General features: G+C 37.5%; 1 pseudogene; it reads right to left on the bottom strand.

Moving 5' to 3' along the window:
* Nucleotides 1–1,434: 1,434 nt before the first annotated feature.
* On the bottom strand, nucleotides 1,435–14,767 carry LOC121867828 (annotated as a pseudogene).
* Between the last annotated feature and the right edge of the window lie 1,956 nt (nucleotides 14,768–16,723).

Here is a 16,723-nt window from a genome sequence, read left to right on the forward strand (position 1 = left end):
TAGCTTATGTACAGAGTTGCTACTCGGCACAGTAGCTTATATACATAACCTACAGGATGTTCATGGTGTTGCCTTACTATTTCTATGCCAATGATACACAGCTTTATGTCCAAATGATAAATGTCAAGGATATTGAGAGATATTGAAATTCTTGATGTCTGATATTAAAAAATGGATGGCTAGACGAAAACCTAAGATGAATGATGGCAACACCGAGATTATCGTCATCCAAGGAAATAGGAGGGGTTACAGCACAGATGATTTTGGCTCTTTAAACTTTGGAGAAGTACAACTCAATCCTGTCAATTCTGCTCATAATCTTGGAATGTATACTTTGACTCAAAACTGAATTTTAGAGTCTATCTCGATTAACCCTTTAGAGGGCAGCCCCACACTTAGGTACTATATTCATTTTATTTTTACTTTTATCCTCTTTGCTACTGATTGGCTCATTAGCAGCTTGGGCAGTCGGTCACATCTCTGTTATGTACTGTTGGCGAATACTGGGCATGCACTGACTCCTGAGTATATCGGAACCTGCTCCAATGTTGGTCAAATCTGGTCTCAAATGAGCTCACACTCAGTGCCGTCACAACACTCTCGGGTAGATTGTTCCTCGAATTCACAATTCTCACTCCAAACATGTTTGCCCTCACAGTTTTATGGACTTGTGGCTTCTTCAACCTTGAGCTGTGACCCCTTGTGAGGCGGACGTCCGCCAGCTCCAGGTATGTACATTAGACCAAGCAGTGCCCCCTGAGGTGTTTATACACATCGATTAGGTCGCCTCTCGCCCGTCTGTAGTATAAGCTAGGTAGTTGCAGGCGTTCTAATCTCTCTAAGTATTTGAGGTTCTGTAGAGCAGGCCCCAGTCTGGTAGCCCTCCTTTGGACATTTTCAATCAATTGACAGTCTCTAGTATACCTTGGGGAAGCATCTGCTAATGCCAGAAGAATTCATTCAGCTAAAAGGTTAAAGAGCATAGAAACTCAGTTGCAACTTTCATATTCAAAATCTATCGGCTGTGAAACAGTTTTTAGATAGACAGTGTCTTGTGGCACTTATATTCACTTATTTTGTCTTGGGTTGACTATTTTAACTCTTTATGGGTTTGCCTACCTAATTATCTAGTGAAAAAAGTTCAGGGTGGTGAAAAAGGATGCCAGGCTTACATGTGCTCTCCTACTGAGGACTTCCACTACCCTATTCTTAATCGAATTGCACTGGCTTCCAATTAAAGAAAGAAAAAAAGTTCAAACTCTGCCTAATGACTTTTAAGGCACTTATGTTTGATGAGCCTAAGTAATTGTCCAACCTACTAAATCCTCTGACCTAGAGCATTGTGGAAATGCTCTTTTGTGGCCCAATCCTTTTCCTATATCGCACCCAGATTGTACAATCATTTGCCTGCATCCATGAAGCAGCTGACTTCTGTGGAGGCTTTTAAGAAACAACTTAAGACCTTTCTTTTATTTTGAAAGCACATGATCCTGAAAAGAGCTTTGGAAGTGATACAACTTAAGGATTAATGAACTGTCACTTCTTGTGATTTTTGTTATATTTTTATTTTTATTTTTTTATTCTCAGAACTTTGACTTGTGAAATTTTGAGCGCTAGTGAATTACTTGGAAGAATTGGAGCTTTTGTTTCTCAAAAGTGCCAGCTTTTATTATTATTAAAACAATATCTGATTGATCAATAAATCTCCCAGAGCTAACTGGGTACTAAGGGCATGGAATGGGGGGAGGGGAGGGAAGAGTGCAAAGAAGAGGAGAGAGAGATGATAGAAGGGAAAGGAGAGGAAATTAATTCACTTACCAAAGAACATAGTAAAATCCATACGATCTTCAGTTGGAACCTTGTGCTTCAGGAAGACCATGTAACAGGCATAAAGAATAGCTCCAGCTATTGACCATACCACACCAACAGGCACAACTGAACTTTCAAGGTTGAGGTCTTCCAAACTAACAAAAACCTGAAAAGTAATTGGCAAGACATATATCCAAAATATCTTAAAAATATTTGTTGGGTATATTCAAAGTTTTAAACTGTTTTTTTCTTGGATAAACACTGTCATCAATCACAAAACAGTAATGAGGTCTCCTAGCTTTCAAACATGTATCATTATCACATGTACACTTTCCAGAACATGTAGTGTATCTCGAAAACTAGATACACTACAATACTGTACAGGGATCCCCGACTAACGAACGTCCAACTTACGAACGCCTGCAGATATGAATGGGGTTAAATGTGAAATTTACAGTATCTCTTTAATTTACCTGTAAGCCCCCCAGAAGATGTTTTAAATCTGACCAATATCATGTACATTTTGAGGCTATGTGCACTTGATATTAGGAGATATTCTAAAATCAATAGTAAATACTTTTTACAATACAAAAATGCCTGAGTACAATACTGCATTAAAGAAAAAGTATTGGAATTTTCTGTTGAAAAGGGAACCCCCGCCCTGGATCCACCCTTGTGGTTATTTGCACATACAGGTACAAAATATTTAAAGTCAACAACATCCTGCAGTCTCCCATCCACACCACTGCACCTCTTGTGTACCCACCTTCCACACTCACTGCACATTACTGACGCTACCAACACCATTCTTACAGACAACACATAGCCATTAGCAATTTTGGATAGTGCAAACTTTGAGGATGGAAATTTCTGAAAAATAGTTGAATTATGATATATTATGAACTATGGAAGTTTTGGTGGATAAATATCACAAAGATGAAGCATAAAATTTTATATGCTAAAATCTGGGCCTTTGGCTGGTTATGTGATACAGTCTTAAAAAAATAAAATAATATAATATACCTGTAATAATATAAAAATGGACAGTACTGTACATTACATCTAATACAATATTTGACTACTTACCACACCTGCAACCATAAGAAGAACTGAGGCCAATTTGGAGAGAGTAAACTTGTCTGTTAAGGATGATGGAAATATGGCAGCAAGAATCACAGGTAAACAATCCAGATGTTGATGAAATAATATTGACAACACCAGCTTCTGTGTTGCTAAGTGCTATTTGGTAGCTGTAATTGCCTGCAAACCACTGAAAAAAAGATAAATCTAGATTAGGAAGAAACCTCAAAGACTCAAACTATCTAAAACTATGAAATCCTATTGGTATGGCCAAAGGTTGCGTGAAATTCTAGCATACTGAACACCCCATGATAGCTGCCAGACATAATAAGAGTAAATTTATTCAGTGGCAGGAAGCATAATTCATATCAACAATGCACTATCTGTAAGACAGTCCTTCACCCAATCACACCAGGAGTGATCTGAACAATATATGGTCCAGCTAAACCATGAAATTTTAAGGTAGCCAGCCAGCAGTAAGGAGATAAAAAGTTGAACTCACAAGAATCCCAACAATCTCATCAATCAGCAATAATGATAAGTACAGTTCTCCTAGCCCCTGAGTCTTAGCTTATTCATAGCCAAACACTTGGGAAACAGAGGGAAATCTATAGTTTGTTCGCTCGAACTTTGCAACTGAGGCTGAAGGTCAGTTTGTTACGAGATAACTGATTGGCTGGTAGACGAACATACGAAGAATCACTACAGTTCTTCAGTATTTAATTAATCATATATATATTCTGATACTTTAAAGAAATTAACTTTACTGTGTTGATCTCTGGTAATTTCTGCACTTGGGGAAATAAACATTAGCATGATAGGGCAAACATATTAACTCAAGAAGATGTGGAAACGTCCTATCTGAGGAGACTAGGACTCTCTGGCATCCAATAAATCGGAATTTGCAATAAGTTGGTATGGCACATGATAACCATTACATTTTGGAGTAGTCGGCAAATTGGCGCTAAGTTAGCAGGAGCCAAGTTATGTGCAAGAACTCAAAAGCTGGCCCATGCTTAGTAGCCCATGTCGGCCCCATGATCATCAGTTTACATGCGCCTCGTGTCACTGGTAGACCTTCTGACAGTGATTAAGCGCCCATGAAGCGTTACCGTACAGATAGTGTTAAGTGTCATGTATAAAGTGTAATCTTTTGCTTGTCAGCACAATTATTTACTGTGACTGTGAAATAATACTTGCCGGCAAATTCTGATTAATTGGCAAGGCCTCGGTCCCATATGTGCTGAGTTATGGGGGGTTTACTTGACTCCCAATATTGTGAGAGCAACTTGGCAAGGATTTAATAATAATTAATATCTCTCACTTTCACACACACACACAGAATGAAGGAGATTTAATATAAAAAGCCAAGTGAATATCCGAGATAAAATCAACATCTATACTTACCAATAAACAAAATATACTAGATATTTTCATAACTTCCTTAACAGATAATTTATTTGCTGCCTGCATAGCCAGTTGTTCAGCACGGACAGAGGCAGAAAAAGACAGGCGAGACATCATGGCATCAACTGCCTCGTTTTCTGACATTTGCCGAACCTAAAATAATGAAAATTTTTATAAATCAATATCCTATAAGAGACAAAGAAACAATATAAGAAATCCAATTTTATGATTTAGGGGAGGAGATAAAAGATTTTTGGGATTATCCACAAATAAAACACTGGTAAAGATAGAAGAGATTGATTGATTGATTGATTGTGGTAATTACATCCCTGGCAATGCAACAGCCGAATTAAACTAAAAGCTTAGAAGGCTAAAAACAAATAATGAAAGCCAAAAAACATAAATAAAAATAGTTTAGATTTTTCATAAAACCATTTAAACATTCGATAAAACTCAACGCTTTTGTAAAATGGCAGCTTCCTCTACAAAGGAGAGGATGTCCCCTCCCATGCTGCCCCCCCCCTCCTCCCAGCACCAAAGAAATGGTAAGGCCCGTCTCCCCCCTGGGACTCGGAGAGGTGCCCACGACAAAGATCTGTAAGACTGGGGGCACTCCACCAGGTGTCGAACAGTCAATGGGACCATGCAGTCATCAAAATGGGGAGGGGGCACCCTCTCCATTAAAAAAAAAACATGTGTCAGCTGCGTGTGGCCAATGCGGAGGTGGACCAAAATAGATCTTCTAGCGGCGTTACAGTCCCTGATATCCCCAGGCACCCAAAGCAGGATGAATGTTGCAGAGCTTGTTTGCTCCAACAGCATCCCACCTGCATTGCTAACTTGAGTGGATGTCAGCTCTTATTACTGGCTTCATATCAGAAGCAGGTAGATGTTAATGATGTGCCACAGAGTGAGGAGCAGCTGTTTTTGCCACAGCAAACAATGAAATTCTGGCCCAGATGTTGAAAGAGAAACAGCCACTCTAAAATAACTATAACCAAGGGATGAGGCAATGAGATACTTGCAAAGGCCTGGAGAGCACTGTGAGAATTGCTAAATATTGTAAAATCACAATGAGGTCGGGTAAAAATAATCTTGAGGGCAAGTAAAATACCTGAAAGCTCTTCTGTAAAACAGCTGCCGTAGCAGGTAGACTACTGTCACGGCAGAAGTTGGAAAGACTACCGGTACCCAAAAACCCACACCTACATCTGACGTTGAGTCCTCGGTGTAAACAGGGATAGTCCCTCTGTGAGACGAGGCATGCTCTAAAAAAAAAGAGAATGAACCACACAAGGAAGGAACAAGTCCTTCCTTATTTTAAAATACTGACAAACTTGAACTTCAGGGAGAATCCACAGGGCAGCTCTAGGGAACTGCTTGGGGCATATCTGAATAGGAGAAAGACAAAGAAGACTCGCAACCTCCCTTATCCTGAAGTCAAAAGGTCGCGCGAGGCTTGGATGTTAAGTGTAGGGTGGGGACATATTCTCGTCAGCTACACAAGTGTTGGTTACAGATTGCAGAAGGCAACTGAGGCAAAACCAACACTGGACCTGGAGATATTGGCATCGAAGATCATCGGGTGGCTCATCAGCAACAACCAGTAGACTTGGAATTAGCTAGAACCTGAAAGCACCAGTCACACCCCAGCATGATGAATAGAGTTCAGTGTAGTGAGTCTAACCTCAGTGGCTGAGGAGCACACCTCACACCCATAATCCAGTTTGGGTCTAACTAGTACTATGTGGTAAAGGTGTAGCAGAATTCGTCGGTCAGCACCTCAAGAAGTGTGCCCCAAGATTTTCAATAACTTGAGAGCATACTAAAGACTCTTTCAGGTAATAAACATGTGGCTGCTATAGAAGCTGGTTGTTAAGATAATGCCCAGTAAATGGGTCTCTGTGACACAGCACAGGCAACCATAGAGCTGTAGATTGGAATTGAGGTGAACACCTTGGCGGCAGCAGCAGAAATGCATGGTAACAGTCTTCAAGGGAGAAAATTTGAAACCATGCTCTGTGGTCCAATGAAAAGCCTTATCTAGTGCAAGTTGCATGTGACGTTCAGCCACTAACTTGCGGGAAGCTGCATACCAAGTGGCCAAGTTGTCTACATACAATGAGAAGCTGTTACCCCATTTATTGCAATGGTCCTGAATATGTGGTGCTGACATTTCTGTGGCAATGTGGACCCTAAAAGTCCAACAGCCCAAGAACTGACCTATTATTGATGGTAAATTTCCCTGCAAGCCAAAATTTTGAAGGTCCTTAAAGATGCCGAATCTCCAAGCTGTGTCATATGCTTTCTCTAGGTCGAATAAATACAGATGAGATGTTGGCAATGAGCAAAGGACTCACAGACCGAGGACTCAATACAAACAAGAGCATCTGTTGTTGCAGCATCATCCGGAAGCCAGATTAATATGGTGAAAGAAGGGCATTCTTCCCCAGGTAGTATACTAATCGAGACTTGACCATCTTTTCAAACAGCTTGCAGATACAGGAGATAAGAACTATGGGGCAATATTCTCGAGGGCAAAGAGCCTCTTTTCAAGTCTTCTTGAAAGGCAAGACAGTAGCCTCCCACCATGAGAATGGGGTTGCGAATAGCGAAGTAGTATTCTTTTACCAATAAAAAATTCCAGGAATGTTGAATTTTCCGGGTTTGAGAAATTTGTATCATTACCGGGAAATCTCTCATTCCCGGAAGAGCTCTGCATCAATTATTCAAGTTAGTGGGGAGCTGAATTATATCAACTGTAGCTATACTACCACAAAGAATCTCAAGGGAAAATATAGTTTCTATTATTAGTATAAAAAAATAAGTAAAATAAAATCTAATCATGATTTTTTCACTCTGATTTAAATCATATTAACTCTGTCTTGAACTACAGAAATTCCAAAACTAAGCCCTGGACATAAAGAATTTGTTGAAGATCTTCACTTTCAGTAATTACATTCCCAACAATCTAGACTTACCTTTAAATTTAAATAGTTACTGGTATTCTCTTAAAAGAAGCATCACTACATACCTCTGTCAATTTGCTGAAGCGGACGGACTTTACTGAAGAGTCATCAGATTCTCCATCAGAACTTTTTTCTTGCAATTCTTGTAGTTTCAGAGGAACATACTTTGGTTCACTCTGAAAATAAAAGAGAGGGCTTGGTGAGTGGTGTTAGGGCTCTGAACATTTTGAAATAATAATGAAACTACAATACAATTATGTCCCTCTGAAAATATCATAACTTCTTCATACAGCAATGGCCAACTCAAGACTAAATTATTTATGTTAACCTCGACTATACTGTGGTCATACCTTGTTATCCATTAAAAAGAACTGACACGCTTCATATGAGAACACTTTGGGGAGGGGGGCAATACAAAAAAATCCAGGGATTTATGGTCCTTTTAACTAATCAGTTTCCTTTCATAGTGGTTCTCCAATGATCAGGTTTAGCTAACACGAAGCTGTGGCCTCTTGAGAGTACAGTAATTGGTACAATATTGCATTTCAAAATTTTTGAGAAGTGAATGTTTTAGTATTTATGCAGTAGCTAGTAAACCTCAATCCTATGTCCAATTTCCCTCTGTCTTGTAATGTCTATGGGCCCAAGGATTTGCATCTGTCCTCATATGACAAATGCCCTGTATGCTAACTCTGGGACTAGATTTATTGCTACATGCTGCATTTTGGGGGGAGTAATTCATTATATTTGGCTAGAAAAAGTGACCAGTATTAAACTCATAGTCAATGATAGGTCTGACTCGTGTCAAATAAAGTGGTACAAATATATCCTTATTTATAAAGGTAAAGATACTCTGTATTAGCCAAGTCTACCATTGGCTTTAGCTGCAACAGTGGAAAGCAGGTTTTTTCAATAATTACAATCGAAAGGTTGAGTACATTTTCACTTGTGTACAAAGAAATGTATGTGTTTGCCCTCAGGACAATTTTTTTTTACCTGTATTGCATATATATATGTGTGTGTCTACACACATACACAATACAGGTAAAGTAAATTACTGTCTCTAGAACGAATGCTCCTTGTCCCAGCAGTGAAAATGACGGCAACTTTAAAAATACCCGCAGACATTCTTGGGTACATCCAGGGTGTCATCATGCGAATAATAGAGGACTGCGAAATAAAAATTAACGAATTATTCGGGCGTACTGTACATTCAATATAAAAAATTTTCCCAAATCATCTGTGCACTTGTGCTCTTCACATTTCTTTTTCATCACTCATAATGCACAGCAGATTATAATCAGTTATGCTACCATTATAATGTTTCCTAACAAATGCAAAAGTGATGGTACTGAATCAACACTTAAACTCTGTGACCATGGTGTAGGAACCACAAAAATTATGGCTTTGAAAAAATGTGATAAATTATTAAGTGTTCAATATTTCAGCCCCAAGTTAACCCCTTCACTATGGGGATGCCACTCTTTTAATGTTTTATTTGGTTAATGCCAAATAATTTGATTCAGCAGAGAGCCCCTAAACACAAGGGGTTTATTAGCACACTACAGTATACACTGTACAGTACGAATATAGGTAAAAAAAGACAGAATAATACCGTTTCATTTTTTTTTCAGTGATAAACTATGTTTCATTGAAATTAAAACAGTATTTAGTAAGTAAAATACAGATACAAAGGCCAAACCAGCCTAGTGAGTGCCAGGGCACTCTTGGAGGCACCTGAAAAATACTGCACATTTATCTCAAGGCACTCACAGTTGACCCTTAATTTACACAGTACATACAGTACTATAGTTATACAAGGTATTCTTCAAAAACACTGAACAAACAGAAGCCATGTAAAAATGAACAACGAGCCAAAGTCTTGAGGCTTTTTTCAGGTATCCCCAGGTGCTTAGGTCTGTCTCAAACAATGATGCAGATTTTTGCTCAACACCTTTGAAGACCACAAATTTATTTATTCATTGTCAGGTCTGTTCGGAGAGATCAGTCAGTTGGTTTATCAGGGCTAGGGTAGTGAGAGTTACCTCACTTCAGCGAAAGGTTGACCGTAATACTGTATGATGTATGATAAACAATGAAATTGATTCATATCATATCAGTTCAGCAAGGCAGTCAACCAGGTGTATCTTTCGTGTGTTTGTGTGTGTGCATCTGTATGCCATGACATCACACCAAGGGGAGGGAGCACGGTCTGGGTGACAAGCCACTGACTCGGTTAAAGCCTCCTGCCTACCGAATCCATACAAACATTCACTTCCCACACATACACACCCATGCTCTTAAGTTTTCTTATTTTATAGCTTTATACTATTTATTTTTATTTTTTTCAAAGCCACATTAGAGTGGCGAGTCAGCAACATAGCTACAGCCCACTGCCTCCCAAGTTCGTTCGTTCATTCTCTCTATCTCTCTCCCACTCACACACACACTTCGCTTTTCTTAGTTTATAGTTTATTGCATATTAATTATTTCTAGGCCACCTTAGAGTATTATAATGATTTTTCCTCAACTTTTATAGCATTACTGTTGTCTTTTATTGTCGTTATGAAAAAGTGCCAGAATTAAGGTAGAGGGGCTCCATAAATGGTTGTAGAACACATCCCCATAAGATTAAGAATTCACTTTGTGATTTCAAGTCAGGCGAAGTTTTTGCAGAATGTAATCCTCGCATGAAGCAAGGGTCAGAGGAATTATGCTTACAAACATACAAAAACACCCGGAAAACACTGAACAGTTGATCAACTGTCATTTCTAAATATCTAATATCAGTCTGGCAGCCATTATCTTGGCATAAAAAAATTAAATTGTCTCTGACTCAGTGTCTGGGTCTTAACCACTTTGGCCTCAGCTCTAACTGGGCCCATATGCTGAATTAGCACTAATGACTTGGTTAAATACTACAGGTATCGTAATTCAAGTGGATTAACAATAATCTCCACTGTTCATGTTATGCCAAGCACCAAGAGGTTGAGAATACTGTTATACAGATCTCTCTCAAATGTAAATTTTTATGACAAAACCATCTCAAACAAAAAGAAAAAATCAAAGTTTTTATCCATTTTATGTAAAGTACACACAACAATATAATAGACTGGAGCGGACCTTTTCAGTTCCGAATTTCCCCTTCATTAGATATCCTAAAAATGTCATTCCTTACAGTAATATACCTTTAACTTATACTTTCTTATTATCAAAACTGTTAAACACACATTCAACATATATAATTCTATCTTCAGTACAACTTCCCTCTCACAGAACATTACAACAATGGTGAATTTCTTTCACACATTATTATTTTCAACAAAATCTATAACTAAAAATTTTATTAAAAATTTCATCATTGTACTTTACCCTAATGACCTGATACAACAGATCACACACACAACTACTAATCCTCCCCCAAAAGTAGATTTTACATTTCACACACAATTTATTCTCATTTAAGTTCTAAATTCACTCCCTCATTTTTCATATTTCTATCATCATAAACCCCAATAAATATTTGTTTTAATTTTTGAGTTGAATGCCAATTTATTTTCCAATTCTTCAACAAAATTTTCTTCCTATAATGCATTCTTAACTTCATATCTTTGAATGCTAACAACTCCTGTACATATGACTGGCAAAAATAATTTAGAGACACCTTTTCATCATTGTTGTTATAAATCGTTCTAGCTTGTTGAATGGGTAAATAGTGCCACAGGACCAAATGTGTCAGTTGAGCATTCGCATCACTGTCTCTCGCAACACTAGATGCCAGCTGGTCCAAAGTGAAGATGGGCACAGGTGGAGGGGTGCGCCTGTCTCTCGTCTGCAAGAGCTTCATATTAATAAGAAGAGTAATAAAAATAAATACTTCTATAATATACATTACAATAATCAGTATAAACCCTGATAATTACCGGTATTGGTAAAACATTAAAAAATATTTTCCATAAATTTGATTAAGATTTCCTGACATTTTCGCCCCCAGGCCCCGATGTGGGTCAGTGACCTGTGCCCGGGTGGGCTAATCCCTGTAAAAAATAATAATAATAAAATGGATAAAAACTTGGGAAAAAAATAAATAACAAAATGGGGGTAATCAGCCTCAGGTACGTAGTCATCTGAGGTCCTCATCAATGACATAGGTGAAGGTTTCTGAGCACAGTAAAACTCCACACAGTGCAGTAGCTGCGTTCTCAGAAAATGCCAGGTCATGCAAAATAGCAACTTCTAAAGAATTAATGTATTCTCTGGGTTTCAGATTGTTCATAAAACTTGTTAAAAGTAACCTTTTGACAAGTGTTTAAGTATAGATATTCCTCACTATATGCAGTCTGTATACTGAATAGACTTTTGTATAGAAGAAATTTTTAAGTAAGTGAACACTTTTCACTATGTGCTACATATATTCATTAATACATAATTTCTCCTGTCATGCAAATTTTAAACAGGTGTACCCAAACAATTTTGGACCACACCACTCTACTACAACCTATGCAGTTGCAATACATTTATCCATCAAGTTAAATGAGACTAGTGAGGTGGATATGCAATGTGGCACTGAAAGACAAAAAATCCTTTTCAGAGGTAAGAGGGTGGCTGGTATTGAGTTCTATTGGCAAAATTCTGTGTAGCAGTATGCTGAGATGGTTTGGAATTTTGGAGAATGAATCACACTAATTAGGTCAAGAGGTGTATGAGTCTAAATGTGGGGGGAGAAGAGCCAAGAATGACATGGGGAGAGGTTGTAAGAAATGACATTAAGAGTTAAGAACCTGACAAGAGGGAATGCAAAAGACTGTAGAATGGAAAGTTGCCATCAGATAATCACGGCTAATCCACACAAGCGTGGAAAATGGTTATAAAACACTTTGCCCAACCCGGTCTTCAAACAATTGTCTTTCCCTCATAAAAAAAACACCACACTCCTCCACCAGTCTTACCACAACTGCCACACAATAAATTTACTGTTATTTTTACATTAATTTACACCTAATTTAGAGATATAGAAAAGAAAGGTATCGACAGCAGTGACAATAACAATGACGACTGACCATCAGAACTCCCCAATGCTAATGGTAGAGATAACAATGAGGGGCATGAGCAATGAGGAGTTTGGAGGCTTATCAACAACATGCTTTTACACCAGATTTGAGGCTATAATTGAGTCTCTTTCTGAAATTGTTGGAACAAAGCCAGCAATAAGAAATTACTCTATTTAGCTATGAAATATTATGCTTTAATAATTGCTGTATCACCTTAATATAAATGACACAAAATTATTGTAAGGATTAAGGCGCAAAATCTATTTATACTTTGCATAATTTGAACACTGAAGTGAAGGAGTTAATAATACAATTAAGTACTACAAGCACCCATTCACAATTCCATCAACATAATACTTTATTACATCACAACTACAAATGGCAAGTACAATTCAACATACCAAACATCTGACAGCGGTAAATCTTCATCCTCCATTGAATCCACTTCCTGTAATAGCAAGAGAATATTAGAAGCATACTCAACTCAACACTTAATGTTGTCTGGATGTTATTTATGGAAATTTTTGAGCTAGAAAGCTTAAATTTGGACACATTACTGACCAAGTGCTTTGACAATACATTTTTCACTTCATATTAATATACACTCCCTCCCAGTGCCTCTTCAGGTGATGCAGGAAGAATGGGCTGTACAATGAACATACTGTACATCACTACTTGCTTTGCTATTGTTTTTTGTTGAACACATTTTCTTATATTTTTAATTTTATATTTTGCAATATTGATGGAAGTGTAAAATATTTAATTTTTGGTGAACATAACACACATTGAACTGCATGTATGAACTAGCCAATTTGTAAAGTATTGATTGATAAACGATAAAGGTTTTACTGTATTAACCCCTTCATTGTCTCTTAAATATTTCATTTGGCTAATGCCAGATGATTCTATTCAGCACAAGAGGAAGTGAAGGGGATAAGGGGGAAAGAGAAGGCAAAGTTATGAAATAAAATGGTGGTCTGGAGGCCTTGGAAATAAAAGGAATAACCAATGCCTTTTGTAATCAGTAAATATTCTACAGTATGTATAGCATGACTCAAGTCTAGTTAACACAGAAAAAAGAGCAACACAATTACCCTAAAATAAATTTATTTCCATATCACATATAAAAAATATCAAAAAAATAATCTAATATGAATTGCAATAAATAACTTACCTGGTAAATACTCTCATTGTGGTTTCTTTGGGCACATTGGTGTCTCCAGGGGCTCCAAAATATAAATCCCAGCAAATATAGTGAAAACATACTGGTCTTTAAGTATGTACTGAAAAAAGGTTTATTGAAGCCGGTATCATTGAAGATATACTGAAAATAAAATTTGAAAAATATAAAAAAGTCTATTATTTTTCATCCCTTATACCATATATTTATTTTCTCTTAATGTTACATACAGCGTATACTAAAAAGAAAGTGTTTCAGGCTCAAGAGAAACAGATACCCTCCCATTATTTGCTGCTGATCATTCATTAATTACTTGTGCATAAGATGTGTTCTCCTACAGTACTTCCCTTCCACAACACAATCTAAAGATTTCCATCTGCTTTACCCACATTACTTTAGTAAACCTAATACCACCCCTCAGTGGCAGGTCCATCCCCATAAACTACTCAACACCACGATCTCTGCTTCTTCCCTGTTGTCTATTCCCGTTTTATCCATTAAATACACCAGCCCAGTCTTTCATCTCCTTTTTGGTCTTCCACTTTCTCTCCTACCATTTACTTCTTTTTTTTTAATCCTTGTTCCCCCGTCTTCTCAACCTGTCCACACCATCTCAAGAAACCTGGTTAGTCTCCTTTTATTTGCACATCTTATTTCTAAATTTAGTATTCCTTGTATCCTTTTTTCCAGACATTCTGCTCTCAAAGTCACTGTGGTTAGTAAAATTCTAATGGTCAGAATGTGGTAGGGAACAGACTTCATTCTCTCTCTTAATCTTTTCAACAGGTTCCTCCATGACCTCTTCCACCCCTACTCAATCTCTCCGTTACTTCCAGTCTCTCTTCAACAAACATTTAGAAAACAGTTGTGCGGTTTTTCATATTCAAGGCTGTTGAGATGTATGGTACTCAGTGTCTTCAATATAGATACTGTAATGCAAGCATGAGCTTTTCAGGCAACTCTGAATGTAGAAATGAACTGATACAGCAAGTAAACTCTGTAACTTACTATATTTTTCTCATGTTATATCACAGACAAAAACTGAACATGACGTAAGAAAATAATACCTCCGACAATTCTGATGAAGCCACCCAAATGACGTCGACCACCAGCAGGACAAAGATGCCAAGGGCCAGACGCCTCCCTCGACCCATCATAGACCATCACTGTTAATCATGTTAGTTGTTAGACAGTGCAGTAATAAACACTAAAGGCACATAGGTTACAGTACATGGCCATGTCCATTAAAAAAATAATAAATAAATAAATAAATAGATAGATACTGTACAGTACTGTAAAACGACCAAATATCTATTAATATCCACCATTGAACTACCGTACATCTCAAATCCGGTCTGATTGGTTCCTGAGCAGTGCCAGATTAGTGATTTTGCCAAACCACAGGTGATTAGGTTAGGATTAAATAAATAAACACCTCTAACCCACTTCATAACTACCTCACCCTACCTTTAAAATACTCTGTAAATAGTACAAGTTGGGTAATGAAAAGAAACAACAAATGAAAAGCAAGTGAAATTTATTGAAGTATGTATACTGTATATACAGGCAAAATACCTTACTAGGTGTTACTGCCACAGTAAGATGAGAGAGAGAGAGAGAGAGAGAGAGAGAGAGAGAACACCTTTCGTTCAACTAACATATACAGTGATCCCTCGGTTAACGAATTACCTTCCATAAGATTCTTCACTTCGGCTAACGAGCAAACCCCCAGTCAACGAATTCCTTATGAATTTTCCCAACATGTTTTCGCCTGCATTTGGCTGCCCACCAGCTGTAGTATTAGTCCGCCAATACAGTAATCGGTTCTAGGGCTTAAATTCCTTACCATTTTAGTAAATATCAAGAAGGTTGTACTATTCAATAATTTTAAAAGTTTTATATTAAAATTTTTAGTAATTTTAACAATTATTGAATATAATTGAAGTACAGGAAACTAATTTTTTGCACGCCAAACAGCCACTCAACACACAGAGCTTGGCGTCAGTTTGTTTACCAGTTCAGAGGAAGGAACATCTTGTTTGAGACTCTCTTCAACATAAAGGCTTTTTTTCTGCGTTTCCAATCAAATTATTGGTCATTTTGAAATAGATTTTACATATTGATAATATATCGTGCAGTGCAGTGTTGATTTAAAGAAAATAATCTTGAATTATACCAAGTGAACTAAAATTTTATGGGTGAAATGGCAGCATGGGGTGGCTTCTCTTCCACCCCAATGCCTTCTCTTCTCCCTTCTCCTCCACCCCCATTCTAATTCCCATCATCATCAACCAGGAGCCTTCTACATGCACACCTCAAAGTAAGTGTACTTTACTGCATTTATTTTTAGTTTGCATGTAATTTTCGGTGAGCTGGAACCAATTACACAAAAACCCATTGAAACAATGGTTTCAGATAACGAGCAACCTTCTGGAATGAATTGTGCTCGTTAACCGAGGGACCACTGTACAACATATACCTTTACCAAGAGGATATTACACCAGCTCTCGTTGGTCAAATCATAGACCCTAAAACGTGAGTGTGAACTATTAAATCCTCTAAAAAACTCTAAATAACCTTAATAAGTATATTTACGTACTGTATTTTGATAATATAATACAAATTGTCTCCTGATGTATCAACAGTTGTAACATGTGAGTTATATTTAACAGGCTATGTACTGTACATTGATTGTATTATTCATACTGTGTCCTGAGATAACAGCATTTGTTATATGTGAATTGTTCTTTAACAGGTTTTGAACGAATTATATGGTACGTGTCATCATTGAGGGTCTTATTCTCCAACCCAAATCAATAACGCTCCTATGAGCGTTAACACAAGGTATCTGTATTTACTTACATCAGAAGGTTGGTTATTGCCACTTCCAAAGTAAAGAGTTGGATTGTACAACTAAGCAGAGTTACATGCCTGAAAGCAGGGGGTCATCAAGACTGTCTTGTGTTTCATCTAAAAAGTGTTGACTCCTGTCTTACAGATTTCTCTGCTATTTTTCTGAACATATCCTGCAAGCTAACCTGTTTCATGTATTTTGGTCTTTCTTTGATTAGTTTTTCTTGTAACATGTAAACATTCATTATTTCCTGTTCAGTAACAAAAGTGCGTTGTTCGAGACCTTTTATCAATTCACCTGTCAGCTCAACTAACTTATCAATGGACACTCTTTCAGCTACCTCTTCCTAGTTTTCATCACAACCAACAGAGTG

Source organism: Homarus americanus, unplaced genomic scaffold, assembly GCF_018991925.1.
Source record: "Homarus americanus isolate GMGI-L3 unplaced genomic scaffold, GMGI_Hamer_2.0 scaffold37847, whole genome shotgun sequence".
Lineage (NCBI taxonomy): Eukaryota > Metazoa > Arthropoda > Malacostraca > Decapoda > Nephropidae > Homarus > Homarus americanus.